Source organism: Bombina bombina, chromosome 5 (genome assembly GCF_027579735.1).
Source record: "Bombina bombina isolate aBomBom1 chromosome 5, aBomBom1.pri, whole genome shotgun sequence".
NCBI classification, from domain to species: Eukaryota; Metazoa; Chordata; class Amphibia; order Anura; family Bombinatoridae; genus Bombina; species Bombina bombina.
In genome coordinates, this window is record NC_069503.1 from 28,820,041 (window position 1) to 28,833,242 (window position 13,202).

General features: G+C 39.8%; 1 protein-coding gene across 1 annotated transcript in view; it reads right to left on the reverse strand.

Moving 5' to 3' along the window:
• The window catches only part of LOC128659744 (zinc finger protein 585A-like), a 175,928-nt gene extending 163,241 nt beyond the window's left edge, over positions 1 to 12,687 (reverse strand). Inside the window, exon 1 of the mRNA XM_053713324.1 lies at positions 12,598 to 12,687. The gene's annotated coding sequence lies outside the window, so the exon portion shown is untranslated. The remainder of the gene's footprint in view (positions 1 to 12,597) is intronic.
• Positions 12,688 to 13,202: the final 515 nt, after the last annotated feature.

The following is a 13,202-nucleotide window of genomic DNA, read 5'->3' on the forward strand; positions in this document are numbered from 1 at the left end:
GTTTAAATAGAACAAGTATGGGACTTTGAATCATACACCCTGAGGAAGCCCCAATGACGTCTAAGTCACGTGGGGGGTGAAACGGCCGTTGGCGTGGAACGTCACTATCACACAGCTGGGAATCAAGCTTTCATTTTGTTTGCTCGATGCAAATGTTAAACACAGCTTTGGAACCATATTAGCTGTAAAATACAGTCTGGGAATCCCCATAAGAAGCAAGTTGTTGTATCCAGATCAGGCTATGACATAAGGACGTAACGGAGAACCGAATATCCAAGAGTCGCTTGATATGTTATCTTTGACTATCGAGTCTAACTTTCTAAATGGAACACACTCCTTGGGAAACCAAGTACAGAGTTGATCTCTGTTTGGCAACATTTTTCACTACAAGTTGCATGTGAAGTACCAGTAACTCTTTAATATGTTTCCCTTTTTTGCCTGCTTGATACATTTTATGTTTAATGGTCTTACTTGCTGTGATTACGCTAGTAGTACTCTATGGACATAGATCCCGTATATGGTTTACTATGGTAGCTGTAACCTTTTATTATATTGGCGCTATCCTCTGGTAAGGGTGTTGTCCATTAGTACGAAAGTGTAAAAATAAGCCTTACATGTTATAACAACTTACATGTATTTTACTGCTTATACTTAGAAGTATTAGGCATAGATCCTCAGGTACTTACCTCATGATAACATATTTCCAATCAGTTTGGGTTATCCTCTGAGAGAGGTGTTGCCAATACTTGTTGCTGTCTTCTTAGTTATTTTGCATGGATCCCCTCCTATATCCATGGTAGCAGATTCCTGTGTATTCACAGGGCTACCCACAGGCTTGGGGTGTTGCCAAATAACTTTGCTATAACTATATTTAAGGTTATTATCATTGCATCGTTAGCAACCAATGTGAGCTGGCCAGCTTTTTCTATGTGTTTTTTACATTTTGAAAGACTTGATTTTTATTCGCACTTGTAATAAAATTCATTTATTAACTATCTATGTGTGGTTTGATTTAGGGGGCCCGGCCGCTGATCAGGTTGCGCTGGGGTGGGGAGCACCATTTTTTACATATATAATTTGAATACTTTATGGATCTCTCTTATTAAAGAGTTAAAATTTTGGAGTGCTGAAATCCCTGTCTTTCTTTGGAGAGGACACTACTGTGTCCTCTTCGTGTTTCTCTCTATTGAAATAGTGAATCTATATGTGCATCAGGGTCTGCACCCATGTGTATTTTCTATAAATTATATTATCCTACTCCCCAATAATTTGTATATATATATATATATATACATATACATACACACACACACACACACACACATATACATAAATGACATTCAGGGTAAAACTCATATTGAAGCTTTGCATGTAAAATGGAACAGACTGCTCCCTGAATTATAGACACAGAATTATCCATAGAAAATATCCCCCAAAGTGTCCAACTAGTTGAAAAAACTCTAGTCTCCATAAACTGGCATGAATCTCATTTTTAATTAATAAATATGGCGTATATTACACCAACAAGCGCTGCTAAATGGTCCAGCAATTATGTGCATTGCTCTAATGTCGGCTTAAGATGCAGACATTTTACAATTGTTTCTGGAAATGCCAAAAGTTTTTAAATTTTGGAGTAAAATCCTTTTTTTGGTTAAATAGACTATTGGGAAATGATATCCAAATACAGTCACTACAAGTTTTTTTTTTCTTTCTTTAAATATTCATCTCTAAACCCAGCCTACAAACTTGTAAACACAGTTATTATGATAATGCGGAACTTAATTCTAAAATATTGGAAAAGTAGATCTGGGCTCAGATTTTCAGAATTTTTAAAAATGCTACAAAATCAAATGACCTTGGAACAATTCGGCCTGAGGATCTATAATGAAAAAGAGATAAAACGTTTCTGTCTAAAATAGAGAAGAAACTGATCTTATCTTTTTCTCCAGAAGTTCAAATCCAGGTGGTTTTCTCTTAGAAATCATGATTGTTTTAACCAACAGATAACTATAGGTACTTCCCAGGTGACTGACCAAAGAAGGAGATAAATACCCTTTTAGTTCCCCCTCCCACCCCACCCCCTTTTTTCCTCTCTCCCCCTCCCACTTTTTCCTTATTCTTTTTTTCTGTTCGGTGGGTAATGCATTCCTGTTTTGCTTTTTTAGAGATGCTATTATCCACATTTTTTGTACTGAATACAACATCTAGTTTATTTGTGCTTTACAATGGTTTAAATGTCGCTATATAGCAAGTGCCACTACATATGGTTCCTCCTATCAGGAGTCAAGAACCAATTTTTTATTTTCATTGTTCTTAATGACCAAGTGGAGTCTGCTGATAACCATTATAAAATGTTTTTGCCTCTCTTGGTTTTCTTTTATTTATGTGAAAAAGCACAGATGACGCTTGTGACATGTCATTATGCAATCGCTTTATATTTTCAATGTATTAATACTAAGTTCCAAAAAAAAAAGAAATAAAATAATATGCAGATCACAAGATATTTATGATTAGATCAGTATATGTGATGAGACTGATACAACAGGGCCAGGTGATATTTGTTGCTGAAGTTAATAGCAGTTCGACTAATTTTAAATGAAAATGGTGTATCTAGGCTCTAAGTTTAGTTATAAACCTATAGGGAAATACAGGATTTTTAATTGGCTGATACTTAAGAATCTGTTGCTCATTGGATAACAGGAACAACCCTCACAAATGTTTAATTGGACAGACCTCCTCAAGCTTGAACTATACTATAAATCATTATGTATTAAATTAGCCTCTTTAATATGGAAGAACTATTCAATTAAATTCATTAACAAATCTTTAAAAATATAGGAAACAAATTAAAAAAATACAGTTGAGGTTTTTTTATATAAACTCATTTTGCTTTGTGGCACTTCAGCACTATCCTATTGCATGTCCTCTACTACAGCTTTCTGAAGGACGACAGCCTCTACTTTATGAAGGTTAATTCAGATGTCCTAAAATTGGACTAAAATAGCAAGAAGAGGAAAGATTTGTGTTCTACCTCCCAGGGATGGTCTCTGCCTTGTGGGCAGTAACGCTTGTTCAGGCCCTGCGGGCATCTACTTTGGGCCGCTTCTTTGAGAGATGCTACCACACATGAAGCCTCATAAACGTGATGGCCTGATTGAAAGATGGTTTGTAAAGTGCCTTAATTAAATTGTTTAAGACTTCTGAGAGAAGTAAAAAAAATGTGTGTAAGGCCTACAGTACAGGGAGTACACTGCTTCCCATACAAACTGCTCTAAACCTACACATGCTGCTCTGCATGAAGCACACACTGGTCTTCATATGCACACATTATTCTTTACAATGTGCAGGCTCATCATGCCATTCAGATTCACACTCAACCACATTGCTGCAGCACAAAGCTTTTTCTGCATGTGCTGTATATAAACTCTGTGTGCTGCTCACCCTCTGCTTGCTGCTAGGCCCATACTCTACTAAATGCTCAAATCACTGCTTGTAACATTCTTGTACATTTTATAGGACCAAGTGTGCACATGCACAATCCTCTACACGATCTTTTGCATACTGTGGAACACACATAATACATACTCTGTACGCATCACTGTTCATTCACAATATTTATATTATTCTGTCTCACACTGGACATACAAACTGGTAAAAGACATATTACTGTGGCCTAGATTTGGAGTTCGGCGGTAAAAGGGCTGCTAACGCTCCGCGGGCTTTTTTTCTGGCCGCACCATAAAATTAACTCTGGTATCGAGAGTTCAAACAAATGCTGCGTTAGGCTCCAAAAAAGGAGCGTAGAGCATTTTTTACCGCAAATGCAACTCTCGATACCAGAGTTGCTTACGGACGCGGCCGGCCTCAAAAACGTGCTCGTGCACGATTCCCCCATAGGAAACAATGGGGCTGTTTGAGCTGAAAAAAAACCTAACACCTGCAAAAAAGCAGCGTTCAGCTCCTAACGCAGCCCCATTGTTTCCTATGGGGAAACACTTCCTACGTCTGCACCTAACACTCTAACATGTACCCCGAGTCTAAACACCCCTAACCTTACACTTATTAACCCCTAATCTGCCGCCCCCGCTATCGCTGACCCCTGCATATTTTTTTAAACCCCTAATCTGCCGCTCCGTAAACCGCCGCCACCTACGTTATCCCTATGTACCCCTAATCTGCTGCCCCTAACACCGCCGACCCCTATATTATATTTATTAACCCCTAACCTGCCCCCCACAACGTCGCCGACACCTGCCTACACTTATTAACCCCTAATCTGCCGAGCGGACCTGAGCGCTACTATATAAAGTTATTAACCCCTAATCCGCCTCACTAACCCTATCATAAATAGTATTAACCCCTAATCTGCCCTCCCTAACATCGCCGACACCTAACTTCGATTATTAACCCCTAATCTTCCGATCGGAGCTCACCGCTATTCTAATAATGGATTAACCCCTAAAGCTAAGTCTAACCCTAACACTAACACCCCCCTAAGTTAAATATAATATTTATCTAACGAAATAAATTAACTCTTATTAAATAACTTATTTCTATTTAAAGCTAAATACTTACCTGTAAAATAAACCCTAATATAGCTACAATATAAATTATAATTATATTATAGCTATTTTAGGATTAATATTTATTTTACAGGCAACTTTGTAATTATTTTAACCAGGTACAATAGCTATTAAATAGTTAAGAACTATTTAATAGTTACCTAGTTAAAATAATAAATTTACCTGTAAAATAAATCCTAACCTAAGATATAATTAAACCTAACACTACCCTATCAATAAAATAATTAAATAAACTACCTACAATTACCCTAACACTACACTATCAATAAATTAATTAAACACAATTCCTACAAATAAATACAATTAAATAAACTAGCTAAAGTACAAAAAATAAAAAAGAACTAAGTTACAGAAAATAAAAAAATATTTACAAACATAAGAAAAATATTACAACAATTTTAAACTAATTACACCTACTCTAAGCCCCCTAATAAAATAACAAAGCCCCCCAAAATAAAAAATTCCCTACCCTATTCTAAATTAAAAAAGTTACAAGCTCTTTACCTACCAGCCCTGAACAGGGCCCTTTGCGGGGCATGCCCCAAGAATTTCAGCTCTTTTGCCTGTAAAAAAAAAACATACAATGCCCCCCCCCAACATTACAACCCACCACCCACATACCCCTAATCTAACCCAAACCCCCTTAAAGAAACCTAACACTAAGCCCCTGAAGATCTTCCTACCTTGTCTTCACCATACCAGGTTCACCGATCCGTCCTGGCTCCAACATCTTCATCCAACCCAAGCGGGGGTTGGCGATCCATAATCCGGTCCAGAAGAGGCTCCAAAGTCTTCCTCCTATCCGGCAAGAAGAGGACATCCGGACCGGCAAACATCTTCTCCAAGCGGCATCTTCGATCTTCTTCCATCCGGAGCGAAGCGGCAGGATCCTGAAGACATCCAGCGCGGAACATCCATCCGGACCGACGACTGAACGACGAATGACTGTTCCTTTAAGGGACGTCATCCAAGATGGCGTCCCTCGAATTCCGATTGGCTGATAGGATTTATCAGCCAATCGGAATTAAGGTAGGAATTTTCTGATTGGCTGATGGAATCAGCCAATCAGAATCAAGTTCAATCCGATTGGCTGATCCAATCAGCCAATCAGATTGAGCTCGCATTCTATTGGCTGTTCGATCAGCCAATAGAATGCGAGCTCAATCTGATTGGCTGATTGGATCAGCCAATCGGATTGAACTTGATTCTGATTGGCTGATTCCATCAGCCAATCAGAAAATTCCTACCTTAATTCCGATTGGCTGATAGAATCCTATCAGCCAATCGGAATTCGAGGGGACGCCATCTTGGATGACGTCCCTTAAAGGAACAGTCATTCGTCGTTCAGTCGTCGGTCCGGATGGATGTTCCGCGCTGGATGTCTTCAGGATCCTGCCGCTTCGCTCCGGATGGAAGAAGATCGAAGATGCCACTTGGAGAAGATGTTTGCCGGTCCGGATGTCCTCTTCTTGCCGGATAGGAGGAAGACTTTGGAGCCTCTTCTGGACCGGATTATGGATCGCCAACCCCCGCTTGGGTTGGATGAAGATGTTGGAGCCAGGACGGATCGGTGAACCTGGTATGGTGAAGACAAGGTAGGAAGATCTTCAGGGGCTTAGTGTTAGGTTTCTTTAAGGGGGTTTGGGTTAGATTAGGGGTATGTGGGTGGTGGGTTGTAATGTTGGGGGGGGGTATTGTATGTTTTTTTTTTACAGGCAAAAGAGCTGAAATTCTTGGGGCATGCCCCGCAAAGGGCCCTGTTCAGGGCTGGTAAGGTAAAAGAGCTTGTAACTTTTTTAATTTAGAATAGGGTAGGGAATTTTTTATTTTGGGGGTCTTTGTTATTTTATTAGGGGGCTTAGAGTAGGTGTAATTAGTTTAAAATTGTTGTAATATTTTTCTTATGTTTGTAAATATTTTTTTATTTTCTGTAACTTAGTTCTTTTTTATTTTTTGTACTTTAGCTAGTTTATTTAATTGTATTTATTTGTAGGAATTGTGTTTAATTAATTTATTGATAGTGTAGTGTTAGGTTAATTGTAGGTAATTGTAGGTAGTTTATTTAATTATTTTATTGATAGGGTAGTGTTAGGTTTAATTATAACTTAGGTTAGGATTTATTTTACAGGTAAATTTGTTATTATTTTAACTAGGTAACTATTAAATAGTTCTTAACTATTTAATAGCTATTGTACCTGGTTAAAATAATTACAAAGTTGCCTGTAAAATAAATATTAATCCTAAAATAGCTATAATATAATTATAATTTATATTGTAGCTATATTAGGATTTATTTTACAGGTAAGTATTTAGCTTTAAATAGGAATAATTTATTTAATAAGAGTTAATTTATTTCGTTAGATTTAAATTATATTTAACTTAGGGGGGTGTTAGTGTTAGGGTTAGACTTAGCTTTAGGGGTTAATACATTTATTAGAATAGCGGTGAGCTCCGGTCGGCAGATTAGGGGTTAATAATTGAAGTTAGGTGTCGGCGATGTTAGGGAGGGCAGATTAGGGGTTAATACTATTTATGATAGGGTTAGTGAGGCGGATTAGGGGTTAATACATTTATTATAGTAGCGCTCAGGTCCGCTCGGCAGATTAGGGGTTAATAAGTGTAGGCAGGTGTCGGCGACGTTGAGGGGGGCAGATTAGGGGTTAATAAATATAATATAGGGGTCGGCGATGTTAGGAGCAGCAGATTAGGGGTACATAGGGATAACGTAGGTGGCGGCGATTTGCGGTCGGAAGATTAGGGGTTAATTATTTTAAGTAGCTGGCGGCGACGTTGTGGGGGGCAAGTTAGGGGTTAATAAATGTAATACAGGGGTCGGCGGGGTTAGGGGCAGCAGATTAGGGGTACATAAATATAACGTAGGTGGCGGTCGGCAGATTAGGGGTTAAAAATTTTAATCGAGTGGCGGCGGTGTGGGGGGACCTCGGTTTAGGGGTACATAGGTAGTTTATGGGTGTTAGTGTACTTTAGTGTACTTTAGGGTACAGTAGTTAAGAGCTTTATGAACCGGCGTTAGCCAGAAAGCTCTTAACTCCTGCTATTTTCAGGCGGCTAGAATCTTGTCGTTAGAGCTCTAACGCTCACTTCGGAAACGACTCTAAATACCGGCGTTAGAAAGATCCCATTGAAAAGATAGGCTACGCAAATGGCGTAGGGGGATCTGCGGTATGGAAAAGTCGCGGCTGAAAAGTGAGCGTTAGACCCTTTAATCACTGACTCCAAATACCAGCGGGCGGCCAAAACCAGCGTTAGGAGCCTCTAACGCTGGTTTTGACGGCTACCGCCGAACTCCAAATCTAGGCCTGTATGTGCTCAATACACACTATATACATACATTTGTGTGGCACCTTACATAGAAGAAGCCAATGAAGTGGGAAACCAGTAATGGAGATGGGTATACCATAAATGTATTCTATTTACACCGCTTTCCACCAGATGGAGCCCACAATGTTTTTGGGACTCATTTGGCTGAGAAAGATTTATTTCCTTTTGTAACAGTATGAGCTTTTTTTCTGGAAAATGTTTTATGCAATATTTTGTCTTTATTATCTGCTTGTGCAGTGCTCTGTTTCTTTTCAGGTGCTGTGTCATTGCTGTGGGGCCAGGGAGGGGTTGCACGTTGGTGCCTTATTGTCTGTGTATAGAGGAGGGAGTCAAAGAAGATGTGTTGTTCCTGCTGCTGTACAATATTATATATTTGTCTTAAACACAAATTATTTTCTTGATTAAACAATATATATATATATATATATATATATATATATATATATTATTTTTATCACAACAAAATCCAGAACAATATTTTCTCATCATTATATAAAAACACAACAGTGTGAGGCTGTTAATAAAGATTTATCTCAGGTTTTGCATATTACTAAAGCTAGTACAAAGGTGATGATGTTGCTACAGCCTAGGAATTGTGTGTATGCTGGTCCAATCCAAGCTAGTGATTTTCGGCAAGCTGAAACGTGCACTGCTGGCGGGGTGCCAGTCAAAAAAGATGAGCCGAGCCAGCCCCAAAATGTTACAAACAATGAAAAGGCAGCACTCCAAAAATCCTTATGAGTAAAAAATGTAAATGCTTTATTTGAAAACGTTAAAAGCATGCACAATGCAACAATTACAATGAGAAGAGGAGGCGGAGTCCTGACATGTTTCATGCCGTATGGCACTTAATCAAAGGATGACTCCACACCCGTATAGCACACCTATTAAAGATGATTGCAACCAATCCAAAAGCTGAAAAAAACGTTCTCTTAGAAACAGCATACAAACAATATAAACATGTGTGTGCTATGCAAGTATAGTAACTAGATATGCAACATCAACACATAAAAATCAAAATTGTACAATGCATATTTATACTTGTAAGTAAAATCATTACTACAAATAATTGTGTTGCATCACATTTTGAAAATTAACCCAAATATTTCCAGAATTTTTTTTATGTCATTGCAACCACTGGAGCATAAGTGTTATTAAGATATAAATAATCACATAAAAATATCTTTTGGGGCGGAGTCTGGCCAAGCAGGGTAATGGCCGCACACTCACTAGGCTCTGTAGCCGATTTTCTCCCTAAGGGATCATAACATCAAGTTCCCGACATTAAATGTAGTCCATGGGTTACCCTAACTATCACAAAGTGACCTAGGGCCCCTGGGTGGATACAGGGCAAGGCAGTCGTTGCTCTGTAATAGACCGTATCACACCCGCATGGCAACTGCAGGAGCTGTTGGACCTGTTGGTCTCCTAAAGTGACCGAGCAACTGCTGACTCTTCTCACCAACCGGAGGATCCAGAAAGGCCCTGCACAGAGGCTCTGCCTAGACATCCACGCCGGGACCCACCCGGCGCAATGCTGTCCTCCAATACTCGCGGGCCTCAGGTGCGGTGGTGAGATTGCTTACCCTGAAACAGGCTGGCTTTTGACAAACGACATCTCTTAGACCACGAGGTGCCAGGTAAAGAACTAAGGGGTTATTGTCCTCTCTGCGCATAGCAGAACAACTGCAAGGTACACAGAGGGATACGGAGGCGGCCTAGCATATATAATAAGCCTGTTGCGCACTTCATTTAAGGAAGGGGCAGCTATATCAACCCCTTTAGAACAACCCTCAAAAGGCTCATAAGTAAATTATCTCTAGGCACACTGATGTACAACAACTCTATAGTGAGGAGCTACAGGCTTATATAGTCTGGGCATCTTTAATATAACAGGAGACTGTGATACTTATTTATTTATGACAACTGACTGTACTTGCCAGCAGCAGTGATTACATTCCGTATTAAGCTTTTCATCCATCCCATAAGGAGAGAACTTTTGGATCTGTATACTCAGAACAAAGACACTTAGATTACTGCTAATACCAAGAGACTACTGTGTTAACAACTGGGTGCTCTGTGATGCCCTGCAAGAGAGCATCTAAATGGAGACGCCACTAAAATCCACGACCCTTAATCAATACCTTAAAGCTGCAGAACCTCAGGTTGACAATGGGTCTGACCCTCATAAAAAACAAATTCAGACACTGGTGAATGAATCTAACCCTGACACTAGCGCTTTTATTACCAAAGAGGACCTCAAAACTCTGTCATCCAAGGACAATATTAAAGAAATTCTCAAAGAGGTCAGAGGCTTATTTGGTGAACTGTGCAAAGACATCACACAGGTCAAACAAAAGGTGTCTAAACTTGAAAGCATGCAGACGATGCTGTGTGATGATGTGCAACAATCAACTAAACAACTGCATAATCAAGAAGAGACCATTAACTTCTTGCTGGACAAGGTTGAAGATCTCGACAATTGCAACAGTTAAACAACCTAAGGGTCAGGGGGATCCCCGAATCCATACTACCATCTGCCCTCCAGGGCTGCTTTCAGGACCTGTTTCGCTCAGTTAAAGGAACTCTAACTGCACCAGAGATGATCCTGGAGAGAGCTCATAGGGCTTTAATGCCAAAACCTACAGCTAAAGCACCCCCCCCCCCCCCGAGACATTATAGTCCGCTTTTTAAACTTTATGGACAAAGAAGTGCTGAAGAACGCTAGGGCAAAATCCCCTATCACCCATGCGGGCTTCAATATCCAGATATTCTCAGATATCAGTCCAACCACTCTTCAGAAGCGACAAGAATTGAGATTCATCACCGACACGCTCAGGTCCGCAGGGATCCAATACCGCTGGGGTTTCCCGGTGAGCATAATTACCACAAAGAATGGAGAAACCATAATGTATCGCTATCCCGATGACCTCCACAAGTTTAACAAGAAGTTTGGCTTAAAAATTGCCTTTCCTGACACAGACTCAGAAAATACGAGATCTTTCCCTCTGCCTCAGGCTGATAGCAACCAGCTCACCACCTCCATGCCAGGATGAGTTATCATATACCACTCACTAAGCCGTATCACCACCTCCTATCACCCTTAGTTTATGTGCCAAAGACTCTATCTTGAAGAACTTCAGAATGCCGTAAGACTATATTATGCTTAACTGTTCTTTTTCTCTTTTCCCTATTGAGTCTGGCTTAAGGGACTCACGGAACGCGATAAGTTCAGGCAGTGATTTAATCTTGCCCCCATCCCACAGCAGGAAACTGCAGAAGGCTTTATTTGTTAAATGTTAAGTAATATCAGGACTAAACAAATACCCATCTATAGTGCTAGTTCTTGACCTGTTTTTATATGTGTTATTAGTATAAGCCCACATAATATATCCAGACTGGTTTACGATATGAAGATAGTTTGTATGTGGGGCCACCGGCATCTGACACAACCACCTAGCCTATATTCATAACCAGAACAGCACCCCAGTGACATACCATTTGCTGACCTCTACCTTCACCCCACAGCAAGATTTCCTAGGTAGTTCACCTGGTTAAACTAAGCCAGGAATAAAGAAATGTCACATTGCAATAGAAAGGGCTAATCATAGGCCAAGGGTCATTGTATCATATCAACAGCTAGATCTTAAAAATGTACATTGATGGTTTCCTTTATTTACCATTTGTTATATGTTTTTCTATAGTTTACCTAAATGACAATGTTGGCTCTTATTTATACCCCACTGACTTTGGGGCCAATTGAATTCTAGAGGGGCAGTGGGCACACCATGACACAATATAGGAACACATTTGAGATAATTTGTATATGACTCAACAACATAGTCAAAATTCACAATCGGCACAACACCTAAGGGATTTACCCTCTACTGTCTCCCTCCTCCACCTCACAGCATAACATCTTTAGTGGCTGGATATGCCCATTGAGGTTGGGATTGAAGTAACATTGAAGTGCAATAGAAAAACACTACTCAGTGATATGTAATCAGTGTAACAGGCTAGTGGCCTATTCCTACATTTAAATGACTATGGTCCCTTGCCTCTCTCAACTGTTAAGCATGCAGGTGTTTAATTTATTTATAGTTAAATGTATTATGTCAACTTTACCTCTAGTAAAACAGCTTGGGGGTCAATTGAGATTTATATATCCCAGAGGTGGGCCATGCCACTACCACACATATGGGAATATTATTTGCTGCCTGACACAAGCATTCGGAACGCACAAACAAAATTGTCCGGGAATTAATTATCCATATTCTACTAGCTTAAGATATTCAAATGACCCTTAAAGAGGAAAGGCTCATTCCTCTCTCCATTTTATAAGTAACCTCATACCCTCCCCCCTATCTCATAGGTTACAAACCCTTTTTCACTTACTGTAAACTTACCCACTCCTTACCTCTTCTCGTTTCAACCGCTGCTTTTTCCCCTTCTTTCCCCCCACCTTTTTTTTCCCCTCCTAGTCCTTTCACTACCCATGGCATGCAAAACACTCACATTTATAACTATAAACGCTAAAGGCTTGAATAGTCCAACAAAACATAACATAGTTGTGAAGAATCTTCACAGATTAAGGGGAAACATAGTCCTTATTCAGGACTCCCATTTCAAAAGGGGGAATTTCAAAATGGCATTATAAAGATTACCTACTCACCTTTTTTGCCTCAGGGCCAAATAGAAAGGGTGGGGTGGGTGTTCTATTTAAACACTCTGTTTCAATCAATCCACATAGACAAAGACCTAGAGGGTATCATAGTACACAGGTTATTATATGGGCACCCTATTACAATTGTTAACACATATTTTCCCAACAAAGCTCAAAGAACCTTCATGAGAAATCTTTCAAATCACATTCTAGATCATAAAAAAGGCTCATTCATTGTGGGCAGAGATTTCAACGTCCCTATTCCAAATTAGACACCTCGGGGGACACCTCAACGATACCCAAAAGAGATCTCAAGATTATTAATCATCTTCTCAGAGACTTGGCCATACATGATGTTTAGCAATAAATAAATCCGACCAGAAGGGACTACACCTTTTTTTCCCCATCCCCACCGGGTCTACTCCCATTTAGACTACTTTTTTTGTCAATCCCGTGCTCTTGCCCACAATTAAAACAACCAAAATATTGCCAATTACCTGGTCAGATCACTCACCAGTAACGTGTACCTTAGAGTGGCCAGAAACAACTCTCGTCCCATTCCAATGGCGACTAAACAATCATCTGTTAGATGATGCACTAGTCAAAGTAGACTT